This window comes from Castor canadensis, chromosome 2 (assembly GCF_047511655.1).
Source record: "Castor canadensis chromosome 2, mCasCan1.hap1v2, whole genome shotgun sequence".
NCBI classification, from domain to species: domain Eukaryota; kingdom Metazoa; phylum Chordata; class Mammalia; order Rodentia; family Castoridae; genus Castor; species Castor canadensis.
The window spans coordinates 166,013,897-166,033,638 of record NC_133387.1 but is presented as its reverse complement, the minus strand read 5'-3'; the positions used below and the strand labels follow the sequence as shown (position 1 = coordinate 166,033,638).

Below are 19,742 nucleotides of genomic sequence, written 5' to 3'. Positions count from 1 at the left end.
TTAATATGATTTAAGTCTACTATCTCACTATCTGTTTTTTATTTACCTTATGGACTCTATTCTTATTTCACCATTTCCTGAGATCTTTTGGATTAAACATTTTCTCTAATTCCATTTTTTGCCAATATTGGCTTATTAGTTATATCTATTATTTTCTTTTCTTTTAGTGGTTGTTCTTGGTTTTATGGGGAGAGGTTTTTTTTTTTGTCTTTTCTTTTTTGGTGCTGGGATCGAACCCAGGGCCTCACGCATGCTAGGCAAGTGCTGTACCACTGAGCTACATCCCAGCCCTGTTCTTGGTTTTATAATATGAACTTATCATAGTCTGTCTTGAAAGAATATTTTACTGTTTATTGTACAAAATGAGGCCCTTAAATAGAGTGTTTCTGTTCCCCCTTTCCATCATTTATTCTATTGTGATCAAATATTTTACTTCTACATACATTTTAGGACACCAATACATATTAGTATTTTTGTTTTGAATATTCATTTATCTTTTAAAGAAAAAATTTAAAAAGGAAATAGTGACTTTTTAAAAGTAGTCTGTATTTCTTTGTGTATATTCATGTTTCTTCCTCTTCTTTCTGCACAAAGAACTTCTTTCAATATTTGTGGTGGGAATGTTGACTGGTGATAAATTCTTTCAGCTTTGTTTTGCAGAAGGTTTTATTTTTTCATTTTTAAATGCTACTTCTTACTGAAAATAGATTTTTAATACTTTAAAAATGTTGTTCTCTTGATGTAAGTCTTGCATAGTTTTCTGCTCTGATTCTTGTCTTTACCTCTAAACAGTGTGTCCATTTTTCCCTTTAGCAGTTTTTAATATTTTGTCTTTATCACTAATTTTAAATGGCTTGATAATGATGTGCCTTAGTGACGTTTACTTTATATTTATCCTGTGTAGGATTCATTGACCTTATTTCATTTGTGAATTTATAGTTTTCATCAAATTTAAAAAAAACTTAAGCCATTATATTTTCCAAATATTTTCATGCCTCATTTTACCTCTCTGGCTGCAATTCCTATTTCATGTATGTTAGAGCAATTGATATTATCACCAAATCATTTTATTTTCAGGCTTTTTTCTTTCATTGTTCTATTACTATATCTGCTTAAAGCTGTCTTTTAGTTCTGCAAGGCCAGAGTGTTCGCCAGGATTAGAAACTGGCTGGATGCCAAATAAGTACTGATGGGCTTGATGATTAAGGGAAGGGGAGAATATCTGCATATTTTGGTCTCTTTATTAGCAAGCACTCATGTTACTTTGGTGGGAAATATATATAAGGCTTCACACATTGGGTATGGTCATACTGGGGCTTGTTTATAAAGAATATTATAGAAATTTTATAGGTGGACATTATATCAACAACCAACATATCTATGGTTTTATTAGAAGGTCAAGAGCAGAGTCACTATACAGAGAAGTCAAAATAACAAGTTTGCTGTAGGACATGGTTTCTAAGTTGTTCTTGGGGATTATTGAGGGAACTACATAATTAGTAGTTTTATGCACACTTTTATAAAAAGAACATTACTCCTCTTCCTGATACTTTGAACTATCAAGAAATCAAGTAAATCTTGATATGGAAGACAGCTATATTTAAAAGCTGAATAAGGCTTTGTTTGAATGTAATCTTAAAGAGATACTTTTGGCTAGCATTCTCTCTCTCTCTGTTATTTTTTTCCCTTGCAACCAGATTAAGAGGCGTTCTGTACCTCAAAGGATGCTGCTATTGGAGATTACACTGACAACCATTAGCTGAGGCCAGAGAAAAATTGTTTTAATTAGTTTAGGTAAGACTAAGCTATAGGAAGACAGTTCTAATTCATAGCAGAGATTGGAGGAATTCCACTATGATGGACTGTCATCACTATTCCCAGTAGATAGGAGCCCCTGAAGAATCTGTAAAGTTCAAGTTCATCTTTTCAACTTTAAGAGTGCCTTTATCTAGCTGTGCTTTCTCACAAAGCTTGTTTTTTATTTAGAATCTTTTTTTTTCTTATCCTGGAAAAATATGTGTTCCTGTTTTGAGTTCATCTGAGTTCAAATTCTAAAGGAAAATAGACTTGTGCTGTTCTTTTCTTTGTTACTGGAATGCATAATTTCTAAGCGTGTTATGCTGTGGGCTTTTAGTTCTCGTGGTGCAACTGGCATTGAATTTGATTTGCCTTTATCCAAGAAATATATTGAATGAACCAGTGACTTTGCTGGGTAATGGAGGCACAGAGATGAACAAGACATCCCAAGTCCTTGCTTTCGTGGAACCATACACATACTTACATGTTTACAGTCGGGGGGGGGGATGGAGAAGTAAAAAGTGCTTAGAATGAGTATTAGGGAATTAATATAATCTTGAAATTGATGGCTAAATAATCAAAGAATGTGAATTTAAGAGGAAAGGTGTGAAGGCAGGAGTAGGAAGGATATCCAGATATGAGAAGGAGCTTGATAAGTTTAAGGAAAGAGAAAAGGCCAATACGAAGGGACAAAGTGAGTGTGAGAGAGACTGTAGGGTGATGACTGAGGGAACCACCCGGTTGGACCATATAAACCATTCCAAGAACTTATAAGTTCATTCTACCATCAATGGGAAAATATTGAATGTTTTCAAAACATAACAGTGATAGGGTTCGATTTACCTTTTTGGAAAAGAATGATTAAAAAAAGGTGAAAATAGATGCAGAAAGATGTTAATTTTCAGATGGTCTCTGCCATTCTTTATTCCTTTCATATGGTCCTTCCAAATTAAACACTCTTTTACAACACTTAGGAAGAGGAAGCCCATTTGTTAGATGAGTTAACAATAAGGATAAGAGAAAAATGCCATAAATTACCTGCCCCTCAACTGTTTTTATGCCAAGCTTCTGACAGATTCTTCCTCAGGGGGTACATGACTTAAGGTGTTCATAGTTCTAGGAGCAGGGTCTCATCTTTCTTATCCTGGGGAGAGCTGTTGCAGGGGAACTCTTTCCAGTTTGAATATTGTACCTCGAAGCCCTAGTCTTCAGACAGATCTTTTGTAACCTCTCTCTTCCTCCTGCTCTTTGGAACAAAACTAGGTTTTTCCTATAGCTCCACCCTGAGCTACCTCAGAAGCAGAGGACTTGTCTTTTCTCTATTATCTATTGCTACAATAATGCCTTGTAAGAATAGCAAGCAAACAGACACAAAGCCCAGTGGCATAATACAATGGGCATCTCTTTCACTCACTGGCAGCTCTTCTGGGATGGATCCATGTGTGCTTGCAGTCAGCTGGTGGCACAGCTGGGGAATAGCTGGTCTAAGGGTGGCCTCAGGTGGGGCAACCTGGCCCTGATCCACATGTCTCTTGATCTCCAGCAGACCAGCATGACCTTGTTCTTGTGATAGACACTGGTTCCAAGGGATTACACAGATGATGCAAGGCCTCTCTGGGCCTAGAAAAAAATGGAATTGGTATATTGTTATTTTTACTGCAAAGCCAGACCTGATTCTAGGGGTAGAGAAGTGGACTCCACTTGAAAAGGTAATGAATAAGAAGAGGGGAAGGATTTAGCTATTTTGCAGTCTATTTACTAGGTCCTGGCCAGGACCCTAGAATGGAGCCCATTCTCCAGGATATTAGAGTGATCTCTGTTGCAGATGCTGGTGCCTGACTTCCTGCCTTCAGGAAGCTGGTGAAATACTGCCTTTCTCCTTTAGGTGACCAAAATAGACACCATTAACTGATTACTATACTCTGCTGATGAACTTGGATGTGGCTTTAGAATCTTTCAGAATTGAATTCACCAATTGAAATCTATCATACAACATTGTGGATAGTGGGCAGGCAGCTCAGGATCCACAGAGTTCTTCAGAGGGGAGTGGACATGCACTGTGTGGTTAGTAAGGGGTGACCCTGCCATCTAAGATAGGAATTTTGACTCCTTTCAGGTCATTGTGGCCTAGTTACAAGGCCCATGAACATCTGTCTACTGAGATGGAGAAAACAGCAAGACATTTGTCAAGGAAAGATGTGTTCTCCTACCTTGGCGGGTGGCAGCAAGCTGCATGTGGGGTCCTCTGAGCTTCTCTTGGGCTAAGACAGCGTTTTTCTGTTAGTTTGAAAGTTATCAAGGATAACACATGTGGTTATACTAATAGAAATCCTCATAAGGGCACAAAAGAAACCTGAATATATTAGCTAAGAGAGAGCATCGATAAAATCACATTTTGGATGATCTCCCATAGTCCTGGTAACTTGGAGTAGAAGGCAGAAGGAACTGGAAGCTGTGAGGGAAGATGAGGATTATCCTGGTGCAGACATGATCTCATTACCTACTGAACTACAGGAGTGGTCCTGCAGGATCAGAGGGCATGGTGGACGAGCAGCTGTGAGCCCAGAGGCTAGCTAAGAGCACAGAAGAGCTCCTGACAAGAGAAGAGGTCTCCCTCCCTTGGCATTCACTGAGGTTTGCCTATATAACAATGGCAAAGCTTTCAAAGAACAATTATGGAACCCTGGGGGAGTTTAGAGAGGCATAATCACTCGTTAGCTTTTTCTGGGCAGCGTCTCTGCATTGCATACTATAATAGAACTTCACAGTCATATTGAACCTTCACTCAAATCCTGTAAGACTGTAGCCTCACTTTATAAGGAATGATGAAGGTGAAGTCCTTTTCGCAGGCTTCCATGAGAATTTAGTTATAGGGCAACATGCAGCTCAGAGTTGACAGTAAAGCTTTAACCAAACTTAACTCTCCATGGCCATGCAAGGATGAGAGAGCTTTGTGCGGGGGGAGTGACTTGGCCTGGTTTGTTCCAGAGATGAGCACAAACTTCAAAAGTAAGAGAAGCAGCCTAGACTTTGGCTACAGGGAAGAGTGAAACAACTGTAGCTAGATCATGGGCCTACTGCAAATATGAGCTGTTTTTTTTAAGAGTCCCTGGAGACACAAGGGTCTTCCCTGTGTGCTTTGGTCAGCCAAGTAGAGCTCAACTTGCTGAAAAGTGGCCCCAGTAGATGGAGAATGCTATATACTAGACAGTAGAAGAGGCTTTGGGGGCTCAGATGCATGAAAAATCTCTTTAGGGGTGACTGGAAGATTTGTAGGCTCCCTGGGGCTTCATAAAGGAAAAGTGCCACTCATTATACAAGTCCAGTAAGAGGGAGTTTATGTGTTCCAGAGAATAGACAGAAAATGAAAACAGGTGCTGGTAATCCATCTGCCAGGCAATCTGGGTCAGCGTCAGTGATCTTGTTGGTAGACTCAGGGTCAGAGGGCCATGCATGCAGCAATGATAAGGCAGAGAGTATCAACATCACAGGGACCAACACACAAGTGGAGTCTGATTGTAAGATGCACCCCTCTCAGCTCCCCAAATTCTCAGTTTCCAGACTCAAGACAGAGCTCAAGAAGGGGAAGCCTGAAGACAAAGTTGGCCTGAGGATGTCACTTAGCAATCTTCAATTCTCCTCAGCCGACTGAGGGTTGTATTGGCCCCCACCTACATATAAGATGGAATAATTGTCCATTCACAGGGTGATCAAAATGTCCAGACATTGGTAGCAGAAGGCTTGAGGCAGGGAGATGGGAAGTCCAGATGAATTTTGCAGTTGACAAAAATAAGAGATTATACCATTCTTGAGTGTATTCTTTTCTTCTGTTCATTTATTCCAGGCCCTGCATTCTTACAGATCCAAGATTTCAGAAGCAGGGTCTGATGGATTCTATTTAAATTTTGGTCCTTTTATGTTGCAGCATTTTGAATCAGTAAATTGTCACAGTCTCTTATTGATGAATCCAGAAGAACATGAAATTGGCTGGAATTGCAGGAGAGATCTGAGTTAGACACGTCAGAGGACTTCCTGACCTGAAAGACTGACACGAGAAAGTGAAGCTATTTCTGTCAGTGTTGTACTTGCTCTTTCCCTGTGCCCTCTCCCTCTCTCTTTGGAGCATTTTTCTCTCTTTTCTTCTGCATTTCACTCATTGATTTTAGCTAGAACTGAAAGAGAGCTTCGTTCCTATGAACTTGTTCATGACTGGGAGGAATTGAAATGGAGAAGCTGTCCTCCTGTGGCTCCCAGAGTGCTAGGATGACAAACTTCTGTTAAATTTATGTGTTCTCATTTTTGTTGAGTATCACTATATTTCTGTACATTTTATTTCACCCTTTAAACATTTATGTTCTTGTGTTATGATTAATTAAGTGTAGTAAAATGAAGTGTTTGCAAGTTAAAAAAGAAAAAGAAGAAAACCTTACTTCTTTGGAGTCTTTGTATTTCAAATTCTTTTTACTCTTGCCAGTCTTTATTTCTCTTTGCTCCATTCTTCTATTTGTTCCTTTTTTTTTAATCATCTCCCCCTTTTTGTCCCTATGGACAGGTCTTTCAGTCCTCACTCTAGTAAGGCATTTGGCAAAGCCACAAGGGTCAATTCTGACCATTCCTTTCCTTGCCTCTGCATCCCTCTCCTCTTTTTTCATTCATACTATCTACTTCCATTCCTCCATCTCATTATAACTCTCCCTGAATATTGTTGTTTAATCAAGAAAGAAGCAGTGACATCTGTAGTATCATCAGCCAAGGGAATCCCATGGAAGTGGCAGGTGGGCTTCTCTTGGACCAAAACATCATTGAGTCAGTTAGGAAGATGAGTCACATTCTGTGATCATCTCCAACCTGTAAGAACATAGTCTATTTTTCTTTCTTTTTTTGTGGTAGTGAGGTTTAAACTCAGGGATTCGTGCTTGCAAGGCAGGTGCCCTACCACTTGAGCCATGCCTCCAGCCCTTGTTGCTATTGTACTTTGAAGACAGGGTCTCAGTTTTTTTCCCAGGCTGGCCTAGATCACAATCCTCCTTGTTTAAGCTTCCATGGTTCTGGGAAGACAGGCATGCATCACCACACTTAGCTTTTTTCCATTGAGTGGGGGCCTCACAAACTTCTACAGCCACAATCCTCCTAATCTCAGCTTCCCACATAGTTTGGGATGACAGGTGCCTATTTATTGGTTGAGATAGGGTCCAGTGAACTTTTTGCCTTAACTGGCCTTAAACGGTAAGATCCTCCCAATCTCAGTCTCCCAAATAGCTAGGATTATAAATGTGATCCACTAGCACTAGGCCTACACAGTCTTCTTGAAGTAACTAACAGTTCGGTGGAATTTATACCTTCCCAAAACTGATTGCTTAAACCTCCTCCATTCTATATCCATCAGAAGAAAGTCTGCAAACTACAGTTTTTGAGATGCTTCAATAATGCTTTAATACATGACTTTTGGAAAAGATTTAAAGGTACACAAATTCATTTGTCTACCACACATTTATGATTCTCAAACTTCAAAGAACACCAAGTTCACTTGGTGGGGGTGGTCAAAACACAGGCTCCTAGCCCCACCTCCAAATATCCTGTTCAGGGTGTCTTCAAAGAGGTCCACAGAGTGTATTTTAAGTAATGTCCCTAAGTCATTCTTGAGCAGGTGGTTCATGGACTACACTGTTAGAAATGCTATTTAAATGACTAAATGCTCCATTATTCTTGAGATGAAGATGAGCAGAAAAATTATGAGCACTCCCTGACATCCCAAAAGTATTTCAGTACCTGCAATATGCAAAATTCTGCAGGAGACAATAAGTGGGAGGCAAGGAAAAAGAAGCCCAGGCCCATACCAGCAGTTGTCTATCTCTGTAATTGCTCCTCCAACTTCTGAAACTGGGTAATTTATCCGTGTCATAATATGCTTGAGTACCTACTTCTTCATTCACTTCCCTAGGCTTCCTATACTGGGTATTTAATCTCAGTACAAGCACATAAACAAGTCAGAAAAATAAGATAATAAATATATTAGCAATAGCAGCAGTAATAGTAGCAGTGATTGTAGGAGTAGCTGAATAAAGGTCTGTGGCAAGTCCCAGCTCAAAAATGTCCCACAGTGTCTATGGAATTGATGCTAAGCACATTTCATGGTGTGGTCTTTCTTCTAAAGTTCTTTGAAAATGGGAAAGACATCATGTCTCTCTTTTGCCTTTGATCAGAAATGGTGTTTATATGTCTGCCATTCTGCTTCTGAGCACAGCCAGGGCATATGAGCCCATCTCTGAGGTTGGGTTGTACCCCAGGTCCCAGCCCAACTCCTGGTGGGAGCTTTACTTTCTCAGCTTTACAGCAATTCAGCAACCATCCTGATCACATGAGATCTGTTTCTTGCTTCCCCCTCTTAATTATCATCTACCCATCAGAGATTAGTGAAATGTTCTTGCTGTGTATCAAGGCAAGATATTTTCCTTCCCTTTCTCTCAGCCTTGAACTGTGAACCCCCAGCCTCGAGCAAAGAGCAAGGCTGGTGAGATACTTTGAAGACCCACCTGCAACTGAGACAGTAGGTACAGGAACACCAATTCTCCCAGCTGGTTCTCTTTAGTATACAGCTGGCAGGCAGCAGCATCCAGACTGGGAACTCAGTGTGGGTGAGAGAGAGAAATCTGAATGTAGGTGCATGGTGTAGCCTGCCATCTAAAGGAGAGTAATTTCTGAAGGGGTTTCTTCAAATAACCTTTAAAAATTATGTGACCAGAGTCTATTCAAAGATCCTTTATTTAAGAATCCACTGTGTTATTGTATATATTTAAATTGGTTGGCTATCAGTACTTTTTATATTGTGTGTGTGTGTGTGTGTGTGTGTGTGTGTGTAGGATCACAACCAGTCCCCATCTGTTCCAATGAAAGCTGTAGGTTATTCCCCAGGAATACTTACATAAACTTAATGCAACTACTGTTTGTATATTTTACAGGATTCCAAAAAGCCCATCCATGTACTCCAGGTTAGGAAATGCTGGTCCACGTAGAGAAGAAATGTCTTTGTATTTCTTATGTTTAAATGGAGGACAAGACCCAGAAAAAGTAGCTAATGAAAAGGTGCTTCCATAGGCCTCCATGTGGATTGCAGAGTTGATTTATTATGCCTCAGACTGGAAGTTCCATGGAAACTGGAATTTTTTATGTGACATGTTAATAATTTTCACTCTGGCCTGGCAGGGGTCAAAGTGTGCACAAGTAAAAAGAAAGAATAGCAGGCATTAGTAACAAACACATGTATAATTTTACTCATTTGTGTCCACTCAATATTCATACTGCACATATTTTGAATGCCTGTTAGGTGTATTGCATAGTACTAGAGTGGAGGAAGGAACTGATATTTATCTACCTATTATGGGTTGGGGATTTTAACTGATTCATTATTTTTCACAGGGATGCCATGATGTATTTATCTTTTATCCCCATGTCACTATGAGGAAATAAATGCTCAGAGAGGTTGGATTACTGACCAAACTCAACTAGCTCAAGTGCTGTTGCTTTATTCCAGGCCTGCCTGGAACCAAAGCCTATGTTTATATCCTCTGCCCGCTACTCTGTGGCCTTGATGCACCCTTACATCAGGTGCTGTGTAGGGCTCACAGAGCTGAACACAAAATGCAGCCTCAGGTGTGCCACAGCTGGTCCTCGTGACAGCCATGCGGAAAGAGCAAGTGGACTTATCCAGGTATCATCAGAGATGGTGCTGGCGTCAAGGCTGTCCTGTGCCTACCCCTGTGTGCTTCCCACTATGACTACTGTTTCACATTCCTGTTGGAGGTGTTTCCTCATGAACACCTACCACTTCCATCACACATGGCCATTTCTATCGGTGGGCAGCTTGCTCTCCCACAACCCTAGGTCACCCTGGGATCTCACAGGGCTGGGGCTCTGCACTGCTTGCCTCACTCCAAGTATTTCAGGAGTGTGTCCAAGAAGGTAAAACTTCTCACCATTTATCACAAACAAAAACTCTATGGGAAAAATAAATTAAAACCAGACCAAAAAAAATCCAGCAACCCTTTCCTCCAAGTTAATTAATTTGAGCACTATTTTCAGGAAAAGCGTTTCTTAAATCCCTATCGCTGAAGGCAATTTTCTTGCCACAATCACTCAGTGTTCCTGACAGAAAAGAGCATAATCACTCCTTGACAGAAGGTGACTGGCAGAAAGAAGGCTGAAGGGAAAGCAGATTTCCACAGTCAATGAAGGGGCTTCAGATGCTCAGAGGATAGTCCTCCCATCCCTGGAGAGCACAGCTCTCTTTGCAGGAATACTGACACCACATGGTGAATGGTGCCATTGTGTGTGTGTGTGTGTGTGTGTGTGTGTGTGTGTGTGTGTGTGCATGAGTGAATGTGTGCCCATGTGAGTGATATTTTGGTAAGTGGAGGGAGTACATGTTCTTTGCATCCACAAGAACCCTGGACACAGTGTTCCTGACTTCCTCCAGGCCATTTTGCCTGGACCACACAAATGGCCACACACAGGGGGCTTGCTGGGTCATGGGCTCTAGCAAGTTCTGGAGGGTAGCTTGTCCAAGGTTATGTCCACAGCTGCTGTCCTTTCTTTCTGCCTCAGCATCCTTTCAAGTCCAAATGCAGTTTGGTTCTTTTGGGGATGGCAGTGACAATTATTGATGGAACAGTGAGATGGAGCTTTTTCCACACCTGGAAATCGGGATAAACTATCAGATCAGTGTTCATCAGCTCGCCATTTCTCCTCTTGCCTGGAGACAGAGAACCGTCCTAGCACCAGTGCCCTTAGCCACTAAGAGTAATAATAGCTTCCATTAAATCAAGCAATCAGACACAAGGCTAAGCATTTTATATGTTTGCATACATTATTTCTTAAAATACTTTCAACAGCTTTGAGAAGTTGCTGTTTTAGTCACTGGCTTGCAGAAGAGGAAACTGAGGCTAGAGGAACCATGAGTCCCTTAATTTATACAGACAACCAACACTTGAGCCTCAGGCTACATGAAGGTCATCCCTACCCTTCACGCTCCACTCTGATGCAGTTGCTGCTCGGGTCCTGAGCGTACATAAGGCCACCAAGCTGTGGACTGATACAACAAGAACCGTGCTACTAGGATGACCTTGACTTGCAGGTTTCCCAGAACAAGGGGCTGCTTCTTTCTTTCAGAGCTGAAGATTTCTCTGACTTTGGACCGAGCACGCACATTGTACCTTCAAGCGAAGGGACAGAATTTGCTCCCTCCCAGATGAGTGAAGTGATATTGAGGAGAGAGGGACTCCTGAAAGCAGCAAGGAGAAAACCTCTGAATCCACACATGCACACCCAGGCTTGAGGCAATAAGCCGCAGGCTTTGGAGCCAAAGTGATTCTCACCAGCTGTGGGTTAGCTTACATCATCTTTGAGCTTCAAATGATTCTTGAGTAAATTGAGGGTAAAATACTTGCCTCTCAGGGTTTTGTGAGCATTAAATGAGAGAATATATTTAAATGGCTTAACACAGTGCTGGGCTTAAAGAAGTGCTCAGGCAAGGGGTGCCATTATTATTAATTGTTTCTTCCTCCAAGTGGCAAGTAGCATCCCTTTATCAGTTCCCAAGGCACATTCACACCCTAGGGCCAGGTCTGTGTGTATTCATCCCTTCCCAGGCCCTGCCAGACCAGTGACATTGGGTGCCCTCCTTATCCCTGTTGAGACTTTGTCCTGATTTGCAAAATGTGAGCTGAGTTACATATAAGAAAAGGGAGAGAGGAGAGGGCCCAGCTAAAGCACAGGTCTGTTAGCTTTAGCCTACTCTGTCATGGCACAGAGGAGGCTCTGTAAATGACAGATACTGTTGATCTCATTGTTATATGGCACTGCGACTGCCTTGCATCCTGTGGAGCTGTCCCAAGTTCCTGAGAGATCCAGGTTACCCAGAGCCTCCTCCCTGCCTGGAGATGAAAATAGAGCACAATTCCTAGTTCATTAGAGGGAGTCTTGTGCTGCTAAATGAGTCCCTCAGGAGGCGAGGACACTTCTAAAAACTGTTTTAAGTCAATCTGTGGGATAGAAAGCAAGGACAGAGAACGGTCTTTTCCTGGGGCCTCTCTTGTGTTTGTGTTTTGACTTTGGCCTGAGCAGAGCCTCCATCTCGGGGACACCTCTCTCTTTTCTTTTCTGAATCATGTGGGTTGGAGGCATGACTCTGGGGTCCTGGTATGTCACCTGAGGAGCATCCTGGGATGTGTTTGCCTTGCATAGGGCCTTATGGCTTTGTCCATATCCCTCAGCCTTTGTCTGTGAGATCTGGCCAGATTGAAGGGTATGTGTGTTTTAAATCTTCCCAATCTCCTTACTTTATTCATTCAAATTTTATGTTTATCTCCATTTCTGATACATTTTTTCTTCAATCAATCCATCCACAAACATTTGACTAATTCAGTAGTCTTTAACCTGGTTGCATGTTAGAATTGCTTGTGTTTTTATTTTTTAAAATTCCTGGCACTGGGGCTGGCAGAGTGGCTCAAGTAGTAAAGCACCCGTTTAGCAAGCATGAGGCCCTGAGTTCAAACCCCAGTACTGCAAAATAAATAAATAAATATCCTGGCACTTGAGGCCCATCTCAGTTCAACCAAAGAAGGTTGGGTTGGGGAGAAAGAGTCCAGGTTATAGATTTTTCTTTAAAAGCTTCCTAGGTAACTATGCAACTCGAGTTGAGAATGAGTATCCTAATTATTACTGTATATCTAAGAAATAAACATTGTCATACATCAGTGTATGTAGGTCAACCAACATGTATAACATTGGCATATGTGTTAATTATATATGCCATATACCATGCAAATTATATAATATGTACATGTTATGAAACATGTTAATGTTACACAACATTAATTTACATTAATTAACATGTGCTTGGTATATATGCCTGCATATTAATATATAGGAGCTATCTTTTGTCAAGAGCAGCAACCCTGAAAGTTTAATAAGGTCATTCCCCAAAAATTTCATGTCAACTCTGTAGCCCCATACATGCCTATCTTTCTTCTTGCCTTGGCTCTTCTACAGATCAATTCACTGGGTTCCAGATGTGGATGTGTAGTGACCGTGGTTTTGCTGTGCAGTCCTCTCCTCCTCATTTGATGCTTTTCCAGACCTTCCTCCCCAGCTCTCCCTAGGCAACTCATGTTGACCAGTACCTGCCTCAGGGTGTCTCCTGAGCCTGGCTGACTTCTGAGGTGGCTTTGCGCTATAGATCCATGTGACAGGACAGAGCCCTTGATTTCATATCACTTGTAAACTGATCTGATCTGCCATTGGCTACAAGATGAAATAGTCCCTGACAGGGAGGAAGATAGCCCTCTCTTCTTGTCTGGTCCACCTACGGCACTGCTTGGTAGAAGCAGGCCCCTGGCCAAGTCTCCCAGATGATTAGGCCTAGTGTGGTGAATCGACACTCACAGCTGTGTCATCAGATCAGACAGTGCCTGTGTCAAATCCATTGTCACACAGTGTTACCCTATCCCTGATTCCATATGTGAAATCAGTTACCACACATTAGGGGATGCTTAACATTTTAGTGCAACATTTTTCTCTACCACTGTTTGCATAGGGGATAAGAGGAATCATTATCAAATGACTGGGGATGGATTTTATATTGTCAGAGAGAGAAGGAAGGATGGACTAAGCTAAGTGAACGCACCACTCTTGGGGACTTGGCAGAGTCCCCATGCTTGGGCACCCAGTTACTGGGGAAGTTCAGAGATGGACATGTTGGGTGAGTTACCACCAGGTAACTATGACAGTATATCATTAAAATTGGACAATGGGAATAGATACAACTCTTGCCTTGGTTTGCACCCCATTCTCCAGTTATCTGCAGTGCTGGCTTTTGCAGTCATGTGCTGTGGTAGTTGGAACCCTAATCCCAAAAGTCATATTTTGATAGTATGTTAAGGATTAGATAAATTAATGTGGATGGGTTTCATGATGATATTAATGGCTTTATAAGAATGGGAAGAGAGATCTGAGCTAGAACACTTGCTGTCTCCATACAATGCTCTCCACTATGTTATGATGCAGCAAGAAGCCCTCACCAGATGCAGAGCAAAAGCCAGTGCCATGTTCTTATGTTTCCAAGCCTCTAGGATTGTGTGGCAAATAAGCTCCTATTCTTCATACATTACCCAGCCTCAGATATTTTCCCAGACCAGCAGAAAATGGACACCTAGCCTTGGTGCATAGTGTTCGTTTTTGCTCACATGACACATTCTCCACCCATGGACCTCTAGCATCACACTCGATAGCATGGCTTAAAATCAAACCACCTGACATGAATCCCATCCCAGCCACTGCAGTGCTCTGGGCTCTAGACAAATCACCCAGTCTCTCTAAACCTCTATGTTTTCCTCTGTGAGATGAGGGTAAAACAGCACTTATCCAAGGTGGCCCTTGGGAGAAATACAATTAGAAAAAGCAACACATATAGAACATATAGAACATATAGTCATGGGCCCGGAACTACTTTGTAAACTTCTCCCTCCTCTTTTAATCCTTCAGTCATGCTAAACCCTCCCCCTCTCCCCAAATATCCTATTCTGAAGTCACCTCTTCCTCTTCCTCCCACTGCCACACCTGTGCTAGGGAACATGCTGGCCTTATTATCTCTCAAATCCTCCCTAGCTCCAGTCCTAAGTGCGGCTGGCAAATTCAAATAAATACATACACATACATACCTTCCCCCTTCACATGCATGAAAACAAAGAAAATGGATGAGGGTTAATTTTTTTGGACTCTCTCATAATGATTCATCCATAACGATTTCTACTGGTTGTATTTTCTTCTGTGACAGAAACAATTTGCTGCATTCTTGCAAAGCCCATTTTCTCAGCATGATCTAGTTGTGTGGTGGTTTGGGAAGTAATTTACTGATAGTTTGCTTCAAAATAGCTTACAAAGACAAAGGGGTTCTGTTGACACCAAGGTGCATTCCTTATGGGCTGGAAAAGCAGGATAAAACAATTTAAAAAGTAAAAACATGGTATTATGATTACTTTGAACTTGGGTTGTAAATCACATACCCCTAGTTGAGATTGGCCTCTTCACTTCTGCACCCACTCTGGGTGGGCAGCTGTGGATTGTTTGCATGGGAAAATCCATGTTATATCTTGGCAAAAACAGGTTTTTGTATTCGATCATAAGCCCCATCCTCCGGATGCCAATGTGTCTCTTCTTCTATTTCTTACCTTTCAGACTGTGTGAGATAAGCAGTGATTGCAAGAGTCATAGAACGGAGCATCACAGAGCTTTTGTGACCCTGGATGCTGTTTTTGGTCCACGCTCTTGTTTTGCCTTGGACATTCTTCACCCTGTTTCCAGCCCCAGCTCCATCCTTCTCTTTTTAAGTCAGAGCTAGAGAACTACCAGGCTGCTACCTGTCACTCCCTCCCTTCAGGTAGAAGCAAGGAGCCTGTCTTGTTCCTCCTTGCTGTCTCCAGGGAGGGAAAATCCTCAGTCTTGCTCCATAATCCGCTCCAACCTGAGCTCTCCAAATTAGACAGGATTTGGGCTTCCTCTTGGTCTTAGCCTTGGCATACATTTGTTATTAGTTTTGCTCAAGGTTTTATACTCATTTTAAAATTAATAATGATTTTAGGATTTTATAATGGGCAAGGTTTATGATCATCAGTCTAATCCTATAAGCTTAAATCCTTAACCAACATAAATTATGCTCAGGAAACCCTAAGAAGCTGCACGGATCTTTGATTTCCTGAGCAGCTGATACGAATAGCAGGGGAGAGAAGCAGCCACTGCCAGGTCCATGTTGTGCTCTTCTTAGTTGAGGGAACCCTGTGGACATTTACTTCTAAAAGAGAGGGCTTCCAGTGCCCAAGAAAGATGACATTCTATTGACAGTGGGTTTAAGTTGCACTCAAGACACTAAAACATGATTTTTAAGAAATGACTCAGGTTTTAAGCAAACATTACCTTACTGTGCTAAGTTTCTAGACATTTTATAACTTACCCTTTAACTATTTCCTCATCCATAAGCATTGGTTGAAAACCTACTGTGTGTCAGGCAGCATACAGAGTCATCTAAGGAGATTTATTAAAAGGACTCTGCTCCAACACAGGCACTTCCAGCTCACTGTGGAATGTGAATATTCTTAAAGTTTCAGGATTCTGCTATTTTCTGCTTGTTTAGCCGGTTAGTTGGAGCTGAAAAGTGATTGGGTTTCCCAAGTGAGGCTGACTTAATATGAATAATGTTCCCATTCAAATTCATTTCCACCCTCTAACATCTTGATCTTCGTCTTCTATGTCTGCTCTTGCCAACATAATATAAAAAGATATACATTTCCTTCCAATCAAAAACACCCAGAAAAGACCAAGAACCTCTCCTAAGGAAGGTTAAATTTCAAAATAGGCCAAGTTTCAAACAGGAAGTCCAGAACCATGCTTGTCTCATTTTTGTCAGTTCTGATTTTTTTTGCAGCTGGGCATGTGATAATTTGTAATGCATTTTCCTGTGACAATTGGGTTCCAAGGACACAAAGGTAAATTCTCTGCTTCTCCAGTCTTTACAGCTACGCAGTCAAGTAAAAAAAGTCCAGTGGGTCTTTGGATAAGATATTTTAGGCATGAATTGTGTCACCTCTTTGCACTCACTGCCCACAGTCACAGCCAGCACCAATGCCCTTGAGTGACTTGAAAAGAAGGCATGGAAGATTCCAAATGCAACCACACAGTTATCACTGGGTCCCTCTTTTGGGCCATTTGGCCAAATTAAAGAACTCATCTTCTTGTGGGACTGCTGAGCTCAGCTAAGAGGCCCTGGGATCCTGTGGAGGAGGCCGATAGCCTTCTTGATCTACCAAGAAGCCCCAGGAGAGACACACGTCTGGTTAATAATAGAATCAGCTACTTGACAAAACTCTTTTAATTTGTTAGAGGAATGCTTCAAGAGCAGGTGATTAGAATTTAGGGAGGAAGAAAATGTGTGAATAGGCATTTTTGTTTTTTGGTTTGAGGTTTTTGGGGGTTTTTTTTCCTTGTTTTTGTTTTTTGGCAATAGCTTTAGAAACAACTCCCACCTCCAATACCTTGACCTTTTTGAGGCTCTTCTGCCACCAGCAATAAAGGAAAGGTAATTAGATTGCCCCTGCCCTTGACTGAGACAGTACCCCTTGGTACTAAGATACCTAAAATTTGTCTTTATGGCCTTCCTTATAACCCTGGAACCCTTCCTTATAACCTTGGAACCTTGAGGGAACCCAAAAGGGCAGCTTTAGGTCTCCATTAATTCAAAATGAACCAAGTCCAGCAAAATGAATTTTAAGGGTGGCCCAAGAAACTTATCATTTTGAGCTGTCTGCCAGGAATCTTTAGTAGCTGGATTTTGGAGCCTTGCTTACCCCGGTTTATGTAATAGCTACAATCCTCCAGGTAGATTAAGTAATTTCTTCATTTAGAATATCCCACACTGTATAACATTTGAGAGATTTCCTCGACCTTGTCAAGGGCAAATGCTCTCTTTATTGCTTTTCTTTATTCTTTACTTAAAAGACAACACACTGCTTTCTCCCTTCCAGCAGTTAGAGGAGCAGAGGTGAGTGGAAATTACCACAGATGTTTTATGATGCTCAAGTCTTGCAATTGTACTCCCCAAACTGGCTAATAGCTTCTCTCCTGTGTGTTCTTGTTCTATTTCCTGTAATTTTTCCTCCCATTTTCTTCCCAAGTCAAGATCTTTGCCCTTTTCATAAAACATAATAATACTTAGCATTTATGCAACACTTTGCATTTTTAAGGTCCTAAGTGATCCTTAATGAGCTATTCCACACTAGATAATGCTCACATATTACAGACTAGCTATTAACCCATTTCACAGATGAGAAAACTGAGGTCCCACTGGATAAACTCACACCCAAAGCCAGGTAATCCTTCTCCCACATCAGAGCCACCCAGAGGTAACATCAAGAAAGAAGAAGAGAAAGATCCGAAATTGTTTTTCCTACATGCCTTCCCTTATTAAAACCCAATGTTTTTCAATTTTCAACTTTTTCCTTAGTAATCTATGTGAGTTATTGAGAATTCCAGGCCTGTTCAATAAAGTGATGTCTACACTGTACTTCAAATGCTATCCATGACTTAATAAGCCTGTCCTTACTCTCATCACCCACTTCATCAATGGAAACTGTACAGACTTCAGGACTTGTGGCCAGTTCCTACCCAATATCTGTTTTGTGTCTTTCTTCTCAAGAGAGGGCTGGCTGTTTGTCAGCATCATCTGAGAACACCTATCATCTGGTATGTTCTCCTAGCTCTATTTTGTTGGTGTATTTATGAGCATGTCACATGAGGCAGAATCCACAACCTTACTATGTCAAGCCATAATATAATTATTGCCTCACCATTTCTACTAGGTTTATTTTCATCTTTTTGATAGAAGTGACTGGATATGTCAGATATGACATATTCCTTTTGAGGTCACAATGGTTTTTACTCAACACCCTAAAACCTTTCTCCTAATTGACCCTTTCTTGATTCCTACTGAGAGCGCTCCTCATAGGCAAATTACACTTTGTTACTGAGCTCTAACTTTCTGAGTCATGGTCTTTCTGCTTTTTAAAAAGATGTTGATATCTCTGCATCTAGTGACTGGAAGCCTTATCCATGAGTTCTCAAAAATGGGCTCATTCAAACTAACATCCCAGCAGTCAGTTCCAGTGACAGTGTCCACTAAGTTACACAACTTTGGATGACAGTGGCAGTATTTTTTGATTTTTGAAATTCCCATGGTGCTGAGCACTCTTCCCTGGCAGATTAACAGGTGCTTAAAACCTGTGTGAAATGCACCCAGTCCTGTAAGATACTAGATCCTCTGGGAAACATGACAGAATATATTATCTTGTCCAACCTCCCAGAAGTTTTCAATTTAGGTAGGCAAACAAATCTTACATCTTTGAAACTTTTAGAAAATAGTAAATGACAATATGATCAAGGGCTAGAACAGACAATAAAGACCAAGTGTATAATGCCTCAGCAAGTAAGATAATTAAGAGTGGGATCTTACAGAAGCTCTCCTGACAATGACTCTGAGTGCAGCTGGAGGCACTGGAAGATGAGGCTCAATTTGAGCTTTGAATAAAACAATTTGGATTCAAACCCGAGCCTCTGCCATGGAGTACATGTTGAACCCCTGTAAGCCTTGGTTTATTTATCTGTCGTGTAGGAAAAATAGTATTTCCAATAATTCGTGCCTGTAAGGATGTAAGCTTGAAGAGGATGGAGAGTTTTGTCTTTTTTGTTCACTGCTGTACCTCTCCCTCCCCCCACCTCAGTGGCTAGAAGATCTACAAATATTTGCTGGTATAATCAACCTCACCAAATTTTCATTAACATTTAAGTGTTCAGCATAAGAAGTGTTCAATAATTTTTTTTTGCCATTTTAAGTTATAATTTGACCTGGGTTTAAGAGTACTAAACCTTCAGATCAGGTAAGCCTGTATTTCTTGTAGCAATGTGGTTGCAGCCCTTCTCAAAGAATATCAAGTTTGTAGAAAGCTGTGCACACATTCTGGCTCATTCCATGCATTTCAGTATTGACATTGCCTTGCTGTTTATTATTTATTTCTTTTACAGTGCTGGCTGGTGATCAAACCCAAGGTCTTGCACATTTAGGTCAGTGCCCTACCACTTAGCTATAACCCCAGATCCTCACCTTGCTATTTTACCTTCATTTATTAAGTCGTTTTCACTCGGGATTTCTTTGTTTTCCCCCAGATATTATGACTCCTTTATGCACCTCTTTGTCTGTTTGTTTCCATCTTATCTTGATGGTGTAGGTAGTTTTCTTATGAATGACCAGTGCCCAGTGTGAGTCTGGCAGATACAGTCTTCTGTGACATCCTGGACCACTAACCTTTAAGCACCCTGAGAAGTGGCTTTGAAACTTCTGGTGAGCT

General features: G+C 41.2%; 1 long non-coding RNA gene across 1 annotated transcript in view; it reads right to left on the bottom strand.

Annotated features, from left to right (window-relative positions):
- Positions 1-19,742, bottom strand: part of LOC141417532 (uncharacterized) — a 73,564-nt gene that overhangs the window by 22,917 nt on the left and 30,905 nt on the right. Inside the window, exon 2 of the long non-coding RNA XR_012442170.1 lies at positions 3,212-3,417. This is a non-coding gene — a long non-coding RNA (uncharacterized lncRNA). The remainder of the gene's footprint in view (positions 1-3,211; positions 3,418-19,742) is intronic.